The sequence below is a fragment of the Varroa destructor genome, unplaced genomic scaffold (genome assembly GCF_002443255.2).
Source record: "Varroa destructor unplaced genomic scaffold, Vdes_3.0 BEIS01000007.1, whole genome shotgun sequence".
Classification (NCBI taxonomy): domain Eukaryota; kingdom Metazoa; phylum Arthropoda; class Arachnida; order Mesostigmata; family Varroidae; genus Varroa; species Varroa destructor.
The window spans coordinates 39,181,776-39,199,694 of NW_019211460.1; the positions used below are offsets into that span (position 1 = coordinate 39,181,776).

General features: G+C 41.0%; 1 long non-coding RNA gene across 1 annotated transcript in view; it reads right to left on the minus strand.

Moving 5' to 3' along the window:
- Positions 1-13,681, minus strand: part of LOC147754694 (uncharacterized) — a 47,807-nt gene extending 34,126 nt beyond the window's left edge. Inside the window, exon 1 of the long non-coding RNA XR_015317123.1 lies at positions 9,844-13,681. This is a non-coding gene — a long non-coding RNA (uncharacterized LOC147754694). The remainder of the gene's footprint in view (positions 1-9,843) is intronic.
- Positions 13,682-17,919: the final 4,238 nt, after the last annotated feature.

The following is a 17,919-nucleotide window of genomic DNA, read 5'->3' on the forward strand; positions in this document are numbered from 1 at the left end:
CTGACATCTAAGTGATTCATAGTTCCCAGCATATGCAGAGGTGTAGCATTTACCCAGGGATATTTGTTCAGTCGCCTAAAACTGGACAAATCTTATCATTTGGTTAGGTAACGTTTTCAGCTATCCTAAAAGAGCAGTCTATCGTAGCCGGTAACTGTTCTTGTGTAGAAATGGTATTTTGTTTTTCTTTGTCATTTATTCATGAGTCCCAATGCATGTAAACGATATGTAATAGCCTCCTGAGTCATCTTCGCTGCACGGAGAGCTCTCGGGTCAAAAAATACCGGTACTTTGTCGTACCTCTGGTGGCCGTTCGGAGCGTGACTTGTCGTTCAAAATGAAATCGACGGTTCCAACGCGACTAAAGCCAAATTGACAGGTGATAACGATTGTTGTTTCAACCTCGCAAATAATATTATTTGTCTCGGCAGCACGTTTCCGGCACTAAATAGAAGAAAAATAAAACGAGATAATGAACGCATACCGCGACTCAATTCAACTTATCAAATGTAGTGTAAAAGAAATCCCAGAGATTAAGAATCATACAATAATCTTACTATGTGGCAATTCTGCTTTATGAAACTTAGGCAAATCGGAAATTCTGTTAGATCTTGGGCAGCAGTTCTCTCGATTTATAGCTCAGAACATGCCCTATCGGACTAAAGCTGTGAGGATCCATGTTGCATGCCGTGGAGAACGAGTGACTCGAGATAAGATTCAAGACCGAAAATTATTTTATCCAAAAAACAGAAAACGGCCACCGACAGCATGATTGTATCGAAACACATGCTACCATACAATTAGGCACGATGAGTATGATGAACGATATTTCGTAGATAACTATATAGCTAATTATATAGTAGATAATTAGATTTCGTAGAAATGTTATGACTAAATTCTAGAATGTTCAGCATTCATTGGAAGCCACACGGAAGTACGTGCTCTAAAACAGATCTTGTTTTTCGCTACTGGGAATATATTTGCTTCCCGTCAGTGCGAGACGCTAAAAGACCGGCGCCGCGATAAGTGTCGCGAGACTGAGCTAAATCAGGAAATATTTTGTGTGTAAACTGTTATATATATGAATCTAACTGTGCAAGCTTACTGCTAAGTTTGTGCAGGTTCAGGCAGAATATACGTACATATCGAAGTTAAACGTTTTTGAAGAATTAAAGAGATGTCAATGCACCGAATTAAACCTTAGTATCGTATACTGTAGATACCAAACAGAAACAGCGGTCACAAAAAAACAAATCTCGTAAACAAAGCCCATATTCGAAGTATGACTGCGATCGTTTTGGGAATATAATGTATTGAACGAGGATCAAGCAACGTGCCTCGATGGTGGATCCTTGACAGATGTAGCAAAAAAAGATGGACGGAAGCCGCTCTAACCTAGATCGACGGCTTTGTCTCGGGTAATACTCAATCAAAATGTTGAGTAGGTCTCTTGGGAGCACAAGGCGACGAGAATAGCACGGCTGGCAACAGAAGATCTATACGCAGGGTATCTAAATATACCGAAAAAAGATTACTCTCTAGCGATCTTCTACAGTGAGCATTTCTTTACGTGACAAGTCCTGGATATACGTGTACAGTGGTAACACTCGCCTGCGGTATTAATTACTTGTTTACAGAGGAAGCAATTTTTAGAACGTTAGTTTTTCTAAATTACAACGGATCTCCTATACAGTGCAGAGTTATGGCCAGTAATAAGCAAATTTCACTTCCTAATTATGATGAAATTTGTGTGTTTATTTAATTAAAATATTCCTGCAAATCTACATCCTACAAATTCGACATTCGGCAAAGCGAAATCAACTAGAAAATTACTTATTTACCGCATTTTCCAAATATATAATTCAAGTCACAGATAATAATAATAAGAAACATGTAATGAGGTGCACTTGACAACCTAGAAGGCTTAATGTGGTTGAAAATCGCTGAGTTAACGCGGCCATCCCAACCTCGAAGGTTAACCTTGTAACCTAGACAAGCCCACGAGCTGGCCAGGATTACCCAATTTTATTAATTACTAGAGTAATTGCGGTAATCTCGAACGACCTCATAAAAGAACTGTGTTTTCTCACGAAACACAATTGCTCTGTTACAGGCATAACATTTGTTACGATGTACATTAGTTACTTTTCTATATCGGATCTAATATTCTTATTGACTAGAGCGCATAGATCCAACGCTAATCCCATATAGGTCTGTACGCTGACTATTTGCGCATCACGAATACTGCTATAGTAGGTATAATATGTTCTCAGCATTTTATAAAACCACGTTCTTCAATCCAGCTCTTCGCATTTTACGCCCGAAGTTGCGGCAGAACTGCGTATTTATCGTCTACCAGGCCTGATTTCCATCCGGTGTGTTGAAATTAGTAAACAGTCCGACGAATAGCGACGGTGATCAACATCGATGATGTATGCAGCACGAATAGAGATACTTTCCATTGCTAAAATAACTAAACGTATAAAGCCATAAGATACCGACGGTTACTGGAGTGATCAAGCGGTTTTTTACAGCCTCAGAGCCACTACGATACGTAACTTTACGTTTGAAAATAATTTTACACGAAGCAGATAATCTTTCGGCTATGGCGGCAAAACAACATTGATTATGCCATGCATGTTTACGCGCAATCTATATGGACGCCATCTTGCAGTGGAGGTTATTTGGCGGGTTTAATTGAAATTGTGGCATAGGCCTTTTCATCTTTGAAAACCCTACTGGCAACCTATGGCTCGAAAATGGCCCAAGCTTCCACGCAAGCGCGTTCCTGCGTATGACGGATGAAATATTAGGTGGATAAGTGTCGCTGGAATTTCCATGGATTGAGGTTAGCTTAGCAGACGCCACTAGGGTTAGAAGTATCTTCACGGTGGTAAAATCCAGCAAATGGGAAAAATATTGAAATTTTTAATATACAGTTTAGACAACATGCATAAAAAAGTAGTCTATTTACAACGAGCGCCTAATGTAGTATGTTTAATGTGGCGTCTGGCCAGCGAAAAACGGTAACTTAATCCTAGCCGCTGGACGTGTGGAAGGTGCAAAATCAAAATTGACTTTTTCCCTATCTTGCCAAAGTAATATTAGGCTTCAATAGCAACCTCGTTTCTATAACGAACTCATGATAGCTGGAATATTCGACGGATGCTTTACACACACACACAGAACGGCTGGTTGAGGACTGGCACTATTTTTCTTGGCACTAACAACTTGGACAATCGATAAGGATAACCCTTATTTATCTAGGAGCTACAACTTCTAGGACGTACTTTTTAGGATCTAAGCTGCAGCTTTACTAGTTGAAGAGCAGCAATAAACGCCGAAGGCGTTTGCTAATAATGAACGCACAATTTCCTCATTTAGGTGTCCTAAAAGACATGGTACATAACAAATATATGTACCGCGATATTCCACGATTAATTAAGGCCAATTACAGTTGCGTTTTGAGCGCCTTACATATCGGTATCTAGATCGTACACAAATTATTATGTCCAAAAACTTCAGCTAACAGTTGCTGTTAGCCTGGCAGTTCATTCACTAGGGATTCGTAGGACAATTTATTGGTACCTAATTTAAATAGACAATTTATGGAGAGGTTCAACAAAACGGTCGAACCCGGTTTGTAAATATTTACTCACTTACTACCAGTAACTAGAGACGGTTCGCTGAGAGATGCACGTCACTGAGTTGGACATCTCAATATGACAAGAATGGTGAATGAGATATCCCAGATAGATTTCTGACCCGGGTACATCACAGACGTAAGCATATTTGTCTTTGCCCGCAGTGGCGGAGTGTACATATTGTTGAACTATATTAGCTAACGCATAGGCATACTTCAGTGCAGTGATGTTATCTCCAATTAACCGAAGACCTCAGGACGACGTTGATATCAGCTTTGCCATGGTTCAGTCGTTTCTGTTCATGTTCATTACACGACCTGATGGCTGTGTTTCATGCGAACTTTTGAAATTATCTCGGGTCTCAGAAAAGCTTCCGAGCACTTTAAATTTAAAACAAGCGGTGGCAAATGTGAGGTCACTAAAAGCAATATATAGCCGACATTTCACATTAAAATCACTTCGATAAAATTCTTCAGAACCCTATTTGCCTGATAATCCCAGAGACACATTATGGCCTAGATTCGAACTTGAGCATGAACACACCTCGTCCCGTGTTGGGTGGAACCCATCCAACCGTCTGATGGAACGTTTAACGGGGATGCCGGACGTAAAACTCGGACATGGAAAAATTTTACCAAACAAACATGAAATAGAAGTTCATATTATCATCTTTATTTATTTTCACACTGCTGCGACGACAATTACACAAATCAGCAAGTTATTACGAATTATGAAGTCACTAATCATTCTTCCAAGGTGATTTCACCATGTATAAAATATACCACTCTTATTTACGTATAATAGCGATGCTCTAGATAATAAAGGTGTACCCTGGCTTCATAACCTCTAAAAGAAAAATGATTCGTTTAAAAATTGCAAAATCATCATTGTTGATTATTTATTCTCTTCATGATATTAAATTAGAATTAATAAGCGGGATGGCCGTCTTTTGGAGAAAACCCTGTGCACCTCCGCCAGACCCATCGACAACGCAGCTACTCCGGTCCTTTGTAGTGATCCAACTTTGTAGTGAGTCTTTTGTCATGGCAATATTACGTCCCTCTTTCTGTCTTTTGCGTCTGTATGGTTAATTAATATATATATATATATATATCGGCCTCTGCAAATATCGAAAGGCTAACGCAGGGAGTGCGTTTTGTACCTGGTGAAGACTCGCAAGAACTAGCAAGATGATCCGATTTAAAAATGATCTGACTTTCAATGGAGCTTTGAAAGCAATTTAAGACAAATTACAAATGTCCGTCAAGGTGCTTTTTTACTACCCGACGAATTTTGTTGTTCTAACTTACGGAACAGGTATTGTAATAAAAAAACAACTTATTTTTTCTTCACACAAAACATTTCGCAATTTAATAATTTGATCATTTTAAACCCTTCGTAGACATAGTTTAAAAGCGTTAGCACGCCATGTGTTGCACCATGACTCCGTGCATTAGTCTGTCCCTTCTCTACTGAATGTACATTGTTAATGATAACATGCACAATATTGGGGAATATATAATCAAAGAAATAAAAATCCATATAATCAAAAGAAGATATTGGGAAGAATATGGTATAGGCCGCTGTTTTGCATAATAGGTAACGCGTATGAGTCAGACCAACAAACATCTATATGACCTTCTCTGCACTCAAACACGTGTCTACACCTTTGTTGCTGTCCTTTATTTGTAAAAAGTTCATTATCATTTTTCTCACACTAATATTTATGAAAAATTAAATATTTTTTAGCTCAAATGTAGAGATAACCATGTCAAAGGTCCTATTCACCATTTGCGCACCCCAACAGTAGCGACCCCATTAGATCGAGAGCGAACTACGAACAAGGAAAATCTGCTAGCTTATGCTCACTAAAAAAAAAATAGTTAGCTTATGTGGCCGCTTGCTCACTTGTGCTTTATGTATAATTCCTTTACTTATCATTCTACTTAACAGGTTTATTACGTACATGGACGAACGTACAATTGAGTAAGCACTTGGTCGGATGGCTTCTTTCCTATCTGCTCAATGGTAAATACCTGCTCCGGGATCTGTTACCAGCTGACCAGAGGCTGAGCAATAACGCGTACTACAATATTATGCAGCGTCATTATAACAGCTATTAAGGGTCCGAAAACGTGGTCGTCTGAAGTCCTATGTATATTATCTCTATCCTACGTTACCGGCCATTGTGAACGCGTTACGAACGCAGGTCGCTTCTTATTCCGACTGTCTTTTTTCTTCTAAGCCATGCTACCCTGTTTAATTCTTTCCCATTGCAGCCTTCTTCCTCTAGTTGTATAACAACCGTCGTATAAGATGGCGTTCAGGAAGCCGCTCCTGCACGATCCGTTTCCTTGCGTTTCATTGAAATTCAGCTTTCAATGAAGCGGATTCGAAATGGAGAGAATTTGGCAGGGAACGTAGAACAAAAAAAAAGAAAGCTATAAGCATTCTATTCACTTGATTCTGCTGCTGCTGCTGCTGCTGCTGCTGCTGCTGCTGCTGCAAGCTGCGTTTACAATGTATGTTGGGGCATAGCAAGGATCGAACAAGTTAGCATGCTTTTGTTGTTGTTGACGCATGTTCGGTGTACGTTGCGTATGCTCACTTTTATTCTACTCCTTTTACTCATTTACATAGCGCACAACTATTGCGTCATTACGCGACTACATGCCGTGGCGGCATGTTCCGTTCCGTTCCGTTGACGGTCTCGCCGGCTCGGCAGTGCTCATACCTAGCGTATTCGGTAAAACGTCTTATTTTCAACGACCGCCCGCTCCGCCATAACAGGTATTGTTACTAGTAAACGACTGCTAAATGAAAATGATATTAGAAAAAAATTTCCGACCGTAACGATGCTGTGGACAGAGGCTACGACCAAGATGAAGATTGCTACAAGTTAAATTTAGATCGAAAAGACGCCCAAGGTAGGTAAAGCAGTGGTTTCTGTCTACTTGCATGTATGTTGTTAATGTTATTCCTGGAGCTTCTGTAAATGGTTCAGTATAGGCAAGTCAACAATTTGCACCGAGATGATTAACTGGCCTTGGACAACCGGATCGTGTGCGGTGCATTCATGTAATATCAATCAATCTAACGAGATGCGTAACTATGAAATTACCAGCGCTCCTGCAGAGGGTCCTACCGTAAAACTCAAGTGCGTAACGGACGCGACGGAGTCGCAATTAGTTGATTTATACAAGAGTTATGGCACACGATAACAGGATAAAATGAGGGGAAGAGGTAATCACAATTCAAACAAAGGACAAAAACCGTTCCCTAACGAGTCAACGTGGTGCATACTCCTTATGGCTAAGCAACTACATGTGGAAGTCGACAGATCCGAAGCATCCAGCACAAGGCGCGAGGAGACTGAACTGCAAAATTCACGGATCAGGGAGAAAAAAACACGATGCGTCCGCGGTCTCATCTTGATCACGATGCTTTTTGCGCATCGTTTCGCTGCTTCTCGGCTACTAACTGCCAGATGACCAGTAACTGCCATAGGTGACTCGGCCTCACGATGTGAAAAGCGGATTATTGCTTTTTTGCTTGACTATTATGCGGTTACGTTTCAGCAGGGCTACACGGCTATAGGCCGTACCTACCGTACACACCCGTTAGCATTTTTCAAGTATTTCAAGGAGGCCTACGCTCTTTGCCTCTTGACTAGGCTCGTCCCACGCACGCTGTTCACCCGTACTTTTTTCTCTTTTCTCACACATTTTACGAAGTGTAGCTTCCCTTCTACCTCGAGAAGTTTGTAGCAGCAAGGTTGCCTGACTTTTAGCTCGCTTCGAAGTTCGATACGGCTGCAAAACGTTTTCCCAACGACGTTTAAGAAGATTATTCAATCAACTAAGTTGAACTCGTTTATTTTTCTTTTGTTATTAGCAATTTTGGCAGTCAGCCGCTTTCTAGAATTCTGTCTGCTTTCCAGTGTAGAATCAGATACGAATTAGTACGTCTCTAAAACAGTATCGATTCTGCCGATGGACGCGACGCCGATTTAAGCGCGCTGCTTTTGATACCTGTCCTTTGAATACGTTCACTAAGCAAATATTTTGAATAAAGCAATTGACGACAAACGAAATCCATCTCAATTGATTCGAAAGCTCTCCGAGAAATTTCCGATCGCTCGGAAAGGAAAACTACACAACAGGGCCTCCCTTCGATCATACGGGTACGTATCAATCACGTTAGTTTCGCCTCATATTGCTCTACCTGCACCTAAATCTAAGGGTAACCCATACAAAATATGTGCATAAACATGTTACATTGTTCATGTGTCGCGGAAGATTCTATTAGAATAATAATGTAATACCTAGTTATTGCTACTGTTATAGGTATTTGCATGAGATGCGTACGTATCAAAATTTTTAACTTGTAAAAGATAAAACTGCACACTGGAACACATCTAAGATACAATTCTGTGAAATGTCTTTAGTGATTACGGCAAGACCCGTATCATACAACGTATGCAGACGTTTCAGCTATTCTGATCGTGACTAATCCTCTATGCCTGGTCGTTTAATCTCACAGGAAGAGTTCGACTGTCCCGTATCAAGTAAGTTAAAGCTATTTCGCAAGGGTTAATTCCTATCAAGTATATGCCAAAACTGAATTCCATGTGTTTTTTGAGGGGTGGGGGGTCTATCAAATAATTCATCGTGTGCATCTGTTGTCACGATCACTTTTCCTCGCTACGTCAGATCGTAAACACACAGGTAATAAAAGTGCTAAGGCAGCTTTGTTATGACAAGATTTGTTTACTAACGACAACAACCTAAGTTCGTTGTCTAAGCAAACAAGTAAGAGAATCATTTAGATTGCAAGTGGCCTTATCTGTTTACACATTGATCGTACGCTGATATAGCAGGCCTCTCTCTACTCTGCTTGCAACAATCAGCAACGTACATTTGTTAACTTCGGACAAATTTTACGTTGGTGAACTTATACAATACATTGATGTAGATGCTTATTCAAACCGTCCATAGCCATTGTGGTGCATTCCTATCATGCAAAACTATCTCAAACAGACAATTTGCTTGTAGTGAAGGAGACGCTGCATTACTATCTTTGCCTTGCCAGGCGACGCTCAAGTCCAGTTAACTTGCCACGAACTTCAGGAGCCGTTGCATATAGCAGCTGGCTCCCTCTCTTAGTAGAACCGTTGAAACATGTTTTTTAAACTTAGCTTGTCCTTATAATTATTTTTTAATTGCTTTATAATAAAAGCGGCTAAGGCGTCTAGAGGAATCTTGTTGCAATCGTTTTCATTCGAAGCAGTGCCTAACCGAATGTTCGATTTAGCAGGTTGTTGGAGTAGACCAGGAGGAAGGCCGAATACGTACTGCATTGCACGCTTTCGATGTAGGCTTTGTTGCAATGACTGTGATTACTCTAAAGCCAATCAGTCAGTTCTTTCCGTAAACTGTTTGGAAGGAACTTTGTTCTCTAAAAAATGTATTTAGGTAAATATCACTTTGATTTTTTCTTGACGTATTGGACTCCAGCTCGGTATTCTGGTGTGTGTTGATCGGAGTTTGTGAGACCATCAATTTGCGTAGCTTGTTGCGTAAAACAAAATTCATAAACTCAGTTCTTCGATTGTTTAGGATAACATTTTCGGAACAGGATAAAGTATATACAGGGTACGCTTTCCGTCACGAACTTTATCTATAACAAACGTAACTTGCATGCTAAATTTACTCATACTAAGCGAATCTTTCTTCATAAACCTAAAATATACTATTAATTAGAATTTAATTCTGAGTGAGAACTATACCACTTCACAAGCTTGTCAACAAATTAACATTTGTTAACATAATTAACGCCGCGAAATGTATATACATATAAATCTAACGAAGTCTATCGAACAGTGTCGAAAAAGCGGATACATTTTGGAAAACCGATATCAGTGTTTGACAGTCCTACATACTTGTTAAGTACTACATACATGGTACTTAATATATATATGTATGTTGAAGTTTCAATTTATAATTTTTTTTTAAAGCCTATCATATTCCTGAAGTATATAGACACGCAGGCAATTTTCAATCTCTGTTGGCACTAATGAGGCGTGATAAAAATTAACTTTTTAATGGGATACTTCTACTAATAGTTAATTCGACTTTCTTTTAACATACTTATATATAATGAGGACCTATGAGAATCGGCAGAAAACACCGGTACTTACCACACAAAGGCGTGATTTCTTCGACGTTTGTGAGCCTGTCTTTTAGACACGTCTCCCGCTCTCTACACATTCAGGAGTGGCTCTGTCCTTGCCTTAATGTGTAGAGAGGGGTAGCTCTGCCTCTCCACTATGACGTTAAGAAGCGCTGCTGTCAATCAACTCAACTTCTAGGAACGGCAGCGTCTGATCTTCGACACTAGGTCATCACCATACCACATCGTACCATCCACAAAATCCTCCACTGATTCTTTTTCTTCCGTATGCTTTTATTTCTCTGTATAATTAGTTTACGTTTGCACATCCAATCTATATTTACTACAATATACCGTCTCACATCTCGTTCCCACATCATGGCACCTTTTGTATGTGTTCCTAAAATTGGTTATAATTATAATAATTATAGTCATATTTTATTGTAATGTGCGCTTCTTGTTTATGACGAATATATCAAACCTTTAGCTGCCCGTTTCACTTCTGCTTACAGCTGCGGTTTGTCATCGATCATTCTCGTTTCCTGTGATCTTTGCTACACTCATCCTGCTGGGATCGTCGCTTTGGTGTTCGATCGTGCGCTCGTCTACCGTCGGCTGTCTTTGTCGATTTGTTCATTTGTGCCCTGTTCTTCCCAGCCATGATTAGCATTGCCATCATAGCTAATGCTTATACCATTCCCTATAGCGATTTCGTACAAGTGAGATTGGAAGCAGTGCGCAACTCTTCCGTAGCTCAGCACGCTTCTTAAGGTCACAGTTTTATAGATTTAGGCGTATCATAGGGGCAACACTAACATTCGCCTTCTGAACTTTGCTTGCAACTAAGTGAACGTCTTTAGCGGCGCCAGCAAACGTAGCGACTCCGGCATCAAATCGCACTAGATGAGGTTGCCTCCTTTTGTCATGTTGTTTGTGTTTCTCTTGCGTCATGGTTATGGAATAGGTTGTATTTCATCCGCTGGGCGCCACATCTGGTCCTGTTACGTATGAGTGACTGCTGAGAAATTATTTTTACGGGTTAGGGAGCCATGTAAGGCTTCAAATGGCGACTTCTCCGAACCTTCAGAAGGCGCCCCATTGATCTGCGACTCATCCACCGGCAGTTGAAATACCCAGTCTTAAGTCTCAAGGACACTGCAAGTCGTATGCAATCCTCGAATTATTTCCGTGGTCAAACGTTCCCCCTGTCCGTTTGCATGCCGGTGCTGTGTTGGTATCAGCAATTGTTTTATGTCTTCTTGAAATCCTTTAAGTCCCTTGACGTGAATGGGGTGCCACAATCTGTCATCAGCAAGATCGCTGCATAAAAGCATAAACGATATGATCTGTCAACGTTGATCTACCAGCCTACGTTAGAACGCATTTCGAGAATCCATCGATTGCCACGATGATGTGCTCCTTCGCGTTTGACGTTGGTAGCGGCCCGGTCTGATCGACATACATTTCCTGCAACAGCCGTCGGCTCGGGTGGGCAACTCGATGTCCCAGGTTGTTTTCCACTATTATTGTTATTGTAAAGGCACTGCAGGCATGCACTCACATACGTTTGCACATACTGTTTCATGTTAGAGAATCAACAACGTCTACGGAGAGTATTTGTCATAACATAATATCTTGCCTGTTTATGGCCTCTGGCGTTCCGTTGGGCACAACAAACCATAAATTTTTCGGTTCGCTGCTTTTTTCATGCTCGTTCTCTTCTTCCTAAAGAACAGCATAATATCCTTAGAACACAACCTCCGCGTTTCCGTGGCGTTTTATCGATTAATTAGTCTAATTAATATATGTTTGTCAGTCTAGTTTGCAACCGTTTACTAAAATCGTTGCCATTGATCTTTGAACGTTACAAATATCACTCGTTTCACTGGTCAACCATCTTTACTAGACTCGCGGTCTTCAGCTTGCAAGCTTAGCTTACGGCAGGACTACGGCTTAATGCGTCCGCTTGTTGCATCGCCGTACACAGCCTACACCTGGGTTTGAGTTGGAATTAAGCCAATTGGTCCAGTTATTGGGCGGTGTGTCGTAGACGTTGAGTGTGATCCAATAATAGGTGTCTTCTACAGGGAAATATTCTGACCTATGGCCATATGTACCAACCACCATTCAATAGCTACTAGTAGCACCAGCAATGCTCCTAATTCGAGACCACTCTGGCATCAGTGTGCAGCCCTGTCTGGAACTCCACTAACATTGGGACCTTTTCGACAACGTATTCATTGGAAGTGCTAGCTTTTCAAATAGTCACAGGAAGTTAATTTGTTTCTGCCGTGCTTTTAGTCCCTCCATATTTGTTAATTGTCTTCACTTTGTTTGAGCTAAGCCTCACTGCCTCCGTTGATGCTCTGAACCAAAGAAAGCCAGTATTTTTCTTAAAGAATGTTTTCCCGTCCGCGCCATTAGTCTTGCTTCACTTAATGCCTTTAGTACTAGCACAATGTTCATTAGCTGTTGCTTGTCTTTGTCGTGTCTAAATCGTCCATAAACATAAACACTCCCAAGCTTTTCCTTAATGCCCGCCAAGACTTGTTGGAACTGGCCTTCTTATATTAATGTCAGCAACACTAATGTCGCCTGATGCCCATCAGGTGCAATAGATGCCGCCTTCTTTACACCCCGATATCTGTAAAGAGTCCCATGCGGGATCCATTGTAATAGCAAAGGTTCTTTGCATAAACACATAATCTATAAATGGCATCGGAAGGTCCATCCGCGCCGTCTGAAACATCAACGATCGTCTATTGAGATACGACGCGATTCCCACACCCGCGCTTCTCTCATCTCATGCGTCGTTCTCATTTACCGTTGGTATATACCGTCGCTTTCGATGTGGCCGACCCATTTCCTTCCGTCCCCTATATATCGAAGTCCTAATGTAAACATTTTATTGTTGCTTAGTTACGCTCGGCAGTGTTCAATTCGTTCACTCGGATTTTTTGCCGCCATCCTTGCTTGCTTATTGGGTCCGCTCGAGTCTGTTTCCTGCTCTCTACACAGCGGGATGACGTCGTCGTCGTCGCCAATGATTCGGCCCATTTAATTACGGTACCTTCGTCGATCATGCCTCGTTTATAGGTCACCGCCAACAATAGCAATTTACCAGCCACTTGTATTTTGCGTAGCACAGCCGTCCTTCCCTACCACCGCAGGAGCTCATAGACATTCTCATAGCATTTTTTTTTCTGGTAACGAAGTAATCGTCGCTTTCATAATACTCAGTCGTGGGTATTGTTCACGTTAGACTGCTCAGGTACTGCTCAGGTAGATGCTCTCGGAGCAGAATAAGATATTTCGCATATAGCCGAATTCTGCTATGCAGTCAGAGTCATAGATTTTCATGAATTGATCTATGCGCTGTTATAGTCATTTCACGTTTGGCTACCGATTCACACTTTCCACTAATTCTGTTTACTTCTTAGAGACTGTATCTTGAGCTGCGTATCGATCCTTGTTCGCTCTTCGCCAGAGTTGTTACGTCCTCCTGCGGGTCCGGCTTCGTTGGCCATTCTTCACGCTTATTTTAATCTCCGTCTATTCGCTCGCACGCGAATCACTTAATGTTATTATATACTTAACATTGTTATTATTATGTGATCGGTTAAGTAATGTAACAGTGTGTGCTTAAATAGAAACGCGTCCTTCATCGTGGCAGCCGCACCATACAGGAGGCGTCCTATTTCTGCGACCAGCCCCGTAGTGTTGCTCCTGAAGTCGTACTGGCAGAAGCGCCTCGCAACTTTTCTCCCTTTTGAGACGTTTTTACGGGTCTGGCCGCTTGATGCTTTGCAGCTGCCTTCCATTTGCTACTCGTTGTCGCCATTGATTAGGCACTTCAGCTTGCCGGCGACCGACCTGCTCAGAACTAAAAGAGGCAACACTTTTGCTACTTAAAGCTTCTGTTGCCTTTTTGTTTGATTCATGCAAATAAGAACGGCTAGAAGTGTGTAAAATTCTAGCAAAAATAGCTGAGAATCTAGCCGCTAGCCTATAGGCTTGTAAACGTTAAACAACTTCTAATTCAACTTTGAACGGTACTAAATCTCCTAAGGGTACTAAACAGTATCCGATAGATTCAATGGGCTGTTCACCCAGTGAACCTGTCAACCATTGTCCGTCTCCCTAACGAAACAGTGGACTTTTCGCTGAGCTGAGTTCATTAGTCCGACATCTCGTTACTCGTACGTAGCGTAAATGTAGTTGCTTACCAATGTGCTCTAGTGCTAGGTTGCATACATTGAAATACCCCATCGTAATGATTCACGTCAGCAATACCTGCGCGTTTATCTTTCACAGAATCTACATGCTTGTATACAAAGGGCATCCCATATAAGCTTGGCGACGCTAGCTTATTTTGAGGATATAGGCTAAACGAAACGTTGGGGCGCGGAGCGACTCTTGTCAGCGAACGAAATAAAACGCTACGAGAATGCAGAAACAGTACAGCAGTACCTACTACAACAGATCTTCGCACGTCCGTATTTAGAATCGATTAGTATTGCTCCAATCCTGCATCAATAAGCTCGATCACTTTCGTTCATCCCGAAAAGCCCCTCGACTCTGCCCTAGAGATGCCGCACTCCATTAGCCGGCATTCAGATCTCTTGCTCACAAACGAGAAAGTATTTTGCAGCCACATAGACGACAGCCAGAGCTTCGATTAGCTTCACCTGCAAGCGAGACAAGTTGGTACCGGGAGGGTAATACAGTATCTTTTACTCGGTATTTGCCTAATACATAAACAGTTACTTATGGCAGAGATACGCAAAGCTATTGGATAAGTGGGGGCCACTGTCAGAAATGTACCAAACAAGGAAATATTGTTATTTAAGAAACTGGCCTGCCAATGGCACCAGCGCACGGGTGGCGAGCGCACCGGGACCCTTTCTACTGGACCAGTCGAAACAAAAACAGCTACTCTTCGCTTCGTAACGTTACCATCAGCAAATTTGACTGTATTTATCCTAACTCTGAGCTAAAACACTAAAAAACAAATAAATAGAGAAGGCTATATTGTTCCAGTTTTCACGTATCTATTGGAAATGAGATTGACACGCCCGAGCAAGCCATTGTGATTATATGATTCTTTTGTAATTATTATGCTGCGTACGCGTATGTATAGTACACTTAAAAATATAAGGTGTATTTTTATGCCCATAGCTTGTCTAGGTTAATAACATCTTTCTGTGGCTAAGGTGTACGTTGGCAATAACAAGGTCTAATCTCCAAGGATAAAAACTGCTACTACGCCCAAAAACCTATATAACTTAATTATTAGGCAATTACTGAAAACACCAGAGTTTAGAAAGGAGCTGCAGTTTTTTCTTTCGATAAACAATGCCTGTCGATTAGCGAAAGCGTCCCAATGTATAGGTCTTAGATATCGACAAAACGATACGGAAGAGCCGAAGCTATGAACTTTTTGAAAAATAGCTGGCTATCAGTAAATGAACGGTACAGCAATCAATATTATAAATATCCAATTATACCATAACTTGAATCGAATGTGAGGTCAGTTAATATGCTTGAATCGTCTGATGGACGCGTTCTGCGTTCGTGAAGTATGAGTCCGCACTCAGATTTGATAGATTCTAAAAGGAGTCCGGCTGAGTGGCTATAGTGAATAAGCGATCAGCTTCTGTCTGCAGCTTTTGTCGATTTGTTTTTTTGCCAATATAAACCCATCATTTGTGACTATGGACTGAAAAAATTAGTGACGATTTGACCACTGTCACATGAGAGACGACGTTGTAACAATTTTTTTCTTTACGATACTGGTAGAGTCGTCCGTTCTGACAAAAACAAACAAAATATAAATGAGTTTGTTCTATGCAAATCCGTATCGTGCCGTATTAATAGTAAGACGAGGTTGCAAAGCACCTAAACAATGGTTCGGTAAAAAAAACCTCACTAATGAGTAACTATCCAATCGAAAATAGCTATGCTACTATGGCTAAAAAATACCGATATCCTGCTCGAATCATACAAGAAGCCACCTGGAAAATTATCCGTATATATTCATAAGGCCAAACCCAGTTTCAGAACGTCATGTTAGGCTCTTACTATAGATGTTACGATCCTTGTCCACCGAATATTTCTATGAAAAATTTCAGGGATGACAGAAAAGATACAAATAAATCCTGTCTTAGACAACAATTCGTAACGTTTTATTTGCACCGTGTAAATTTGTGGCACGTCATAAGTACGACATGTCGCTAGTCCACTGACAACAACTAGCAGCTTAATGTTGAAAAGGGTAAACGCAACAACTAGCCAGTGTAGAAATCCGTTTTTCGCCGCCTTCTGCCCCACCTGAACCTTGTAACCTGTAGCTTAGGAACTCTTTTTTCCTCTTGAAAACTTGTACGTTCTCTACACGTAAACGGGTCAACTTACTAGCTAATATCAGTAAGGCTCTAACCAATGACAGACAGACCTATAGCCAAGCAAAAATACTGACTGTTATTACTGCTCTTCTATCGGTCCGTTTGAAAATAATATTATCAGATATGATAAATAACTTTATCAAAACAACGGCAATATATAACAGACAATTAAAATTTCCAGCAAAATCAGATAAAAATTAGAGTTGGACTGATTGTGGGTTAACGTTCCAGCGTCGTACACGTTTCTACCGGAAACTTTCAAGCAATCACCGATCTGAATAGGTACAAAAATTGCAATTTGTTTACTAAGTGATTCAAGCTCAAATACATACACCTGTTGGCATTCGTTCGTCTTGCCCAAGTAGCGCTTACCTTTGCCTTAGCCGACGCTGACAATGTTAACAACCAGCAACAAATGCTATACGGGCTTTAGAAAACGAACACTATAATCTATGATTAAGAATATCTGAGATGTCTTCACAACACTACGGTGGAGGTATCATTGGAGAGGCTTATTCCACACACGATCGTGTCAAAGTACAGCCTGTCTATTGTAAATGTCAAGTTCCCTCGAGCAACCAAGTTGAGTGCTACTACTAACGAGCGGCCATATAATCGAGCTCGTTCGAATCATACCTTCAACGTACGCTCCGATGGGTTGTCCTTTTAGAGACCGTCGCTTATTTTACTGACGGCGTATATCGTAAACCACACATTTTCGATTTGATCTTCCTTCATCGAAACGCGATATAGCTGGCCATTCTATATTTTGTTACATCAAAAAAAATAGAAGAAAAGGTAATTAGAACCGTAACTATTTTCTAGAAATGTATAATCGTATATCGGCGATAAATAGATAACTATGAGACTTTCGTTTCTAATAAAATTTCTGATCTTGTCAACCAGATATTGATTGTTTATGTGACGCGGAAACCGCGCAGCTTGTATCTCGTTAACGACTTGAAACCTTTGGCCAAACAGACGGGTCTCTCAGGCTGTATCTTATCCTGCATTACGCAGCGTAACGTACGTCTTCTCTGTGATCTTAGGCAAGTTAGTAGAGCGCCGAATTTCGTTTGCAAGACTATGATTCGTAGGGGTATTAACTTGCGCCTGGGTATGCGCCATTATATAATGCTGTGCAAAGTGTGCGCGAAAAACAAGTTATTATTTAATAATCTAGTCGTGTAGACGTCCTTATGTTCTTCGATAATATAACGTGCCTATAAAAAAAAATACGTCTACGAACTCAGTAAAGTTCAGCTGGACTTATTCGCGTGGTTGGGGCGAAACGCGAGTTTGCCGGAGAACCCGCAGCTATAGAAGCGATTTTTTTTACGGTGTTTTACAAAGTGTAGGAATTAAATCTGGTCTCTAGACAGCCGAAGTAACAGGGTTCAATAAGTATAGAAGAACAACAAATGCGCCTGTAGGTGTTCGTACGTCGCAAGTCAGCGAAGCATTCTATTTCGATGCATGCAGAAATCGGCCCATACGCTAAGACACGTTTTACGTACACACATACTTTAAAAACATCCTATGGTAGGTACAATGAAAAGTACGTTCACGTTGTAGTATATACTGTCCTGCTACATTGATAGAAGCTGCTGTGAAACCAAATTAATTAACCAAATCGAATAAGCCGTACCTATGCGATGGGCAAAAAGTCACGCGATACACAAAAAGATCGGACAATTTGC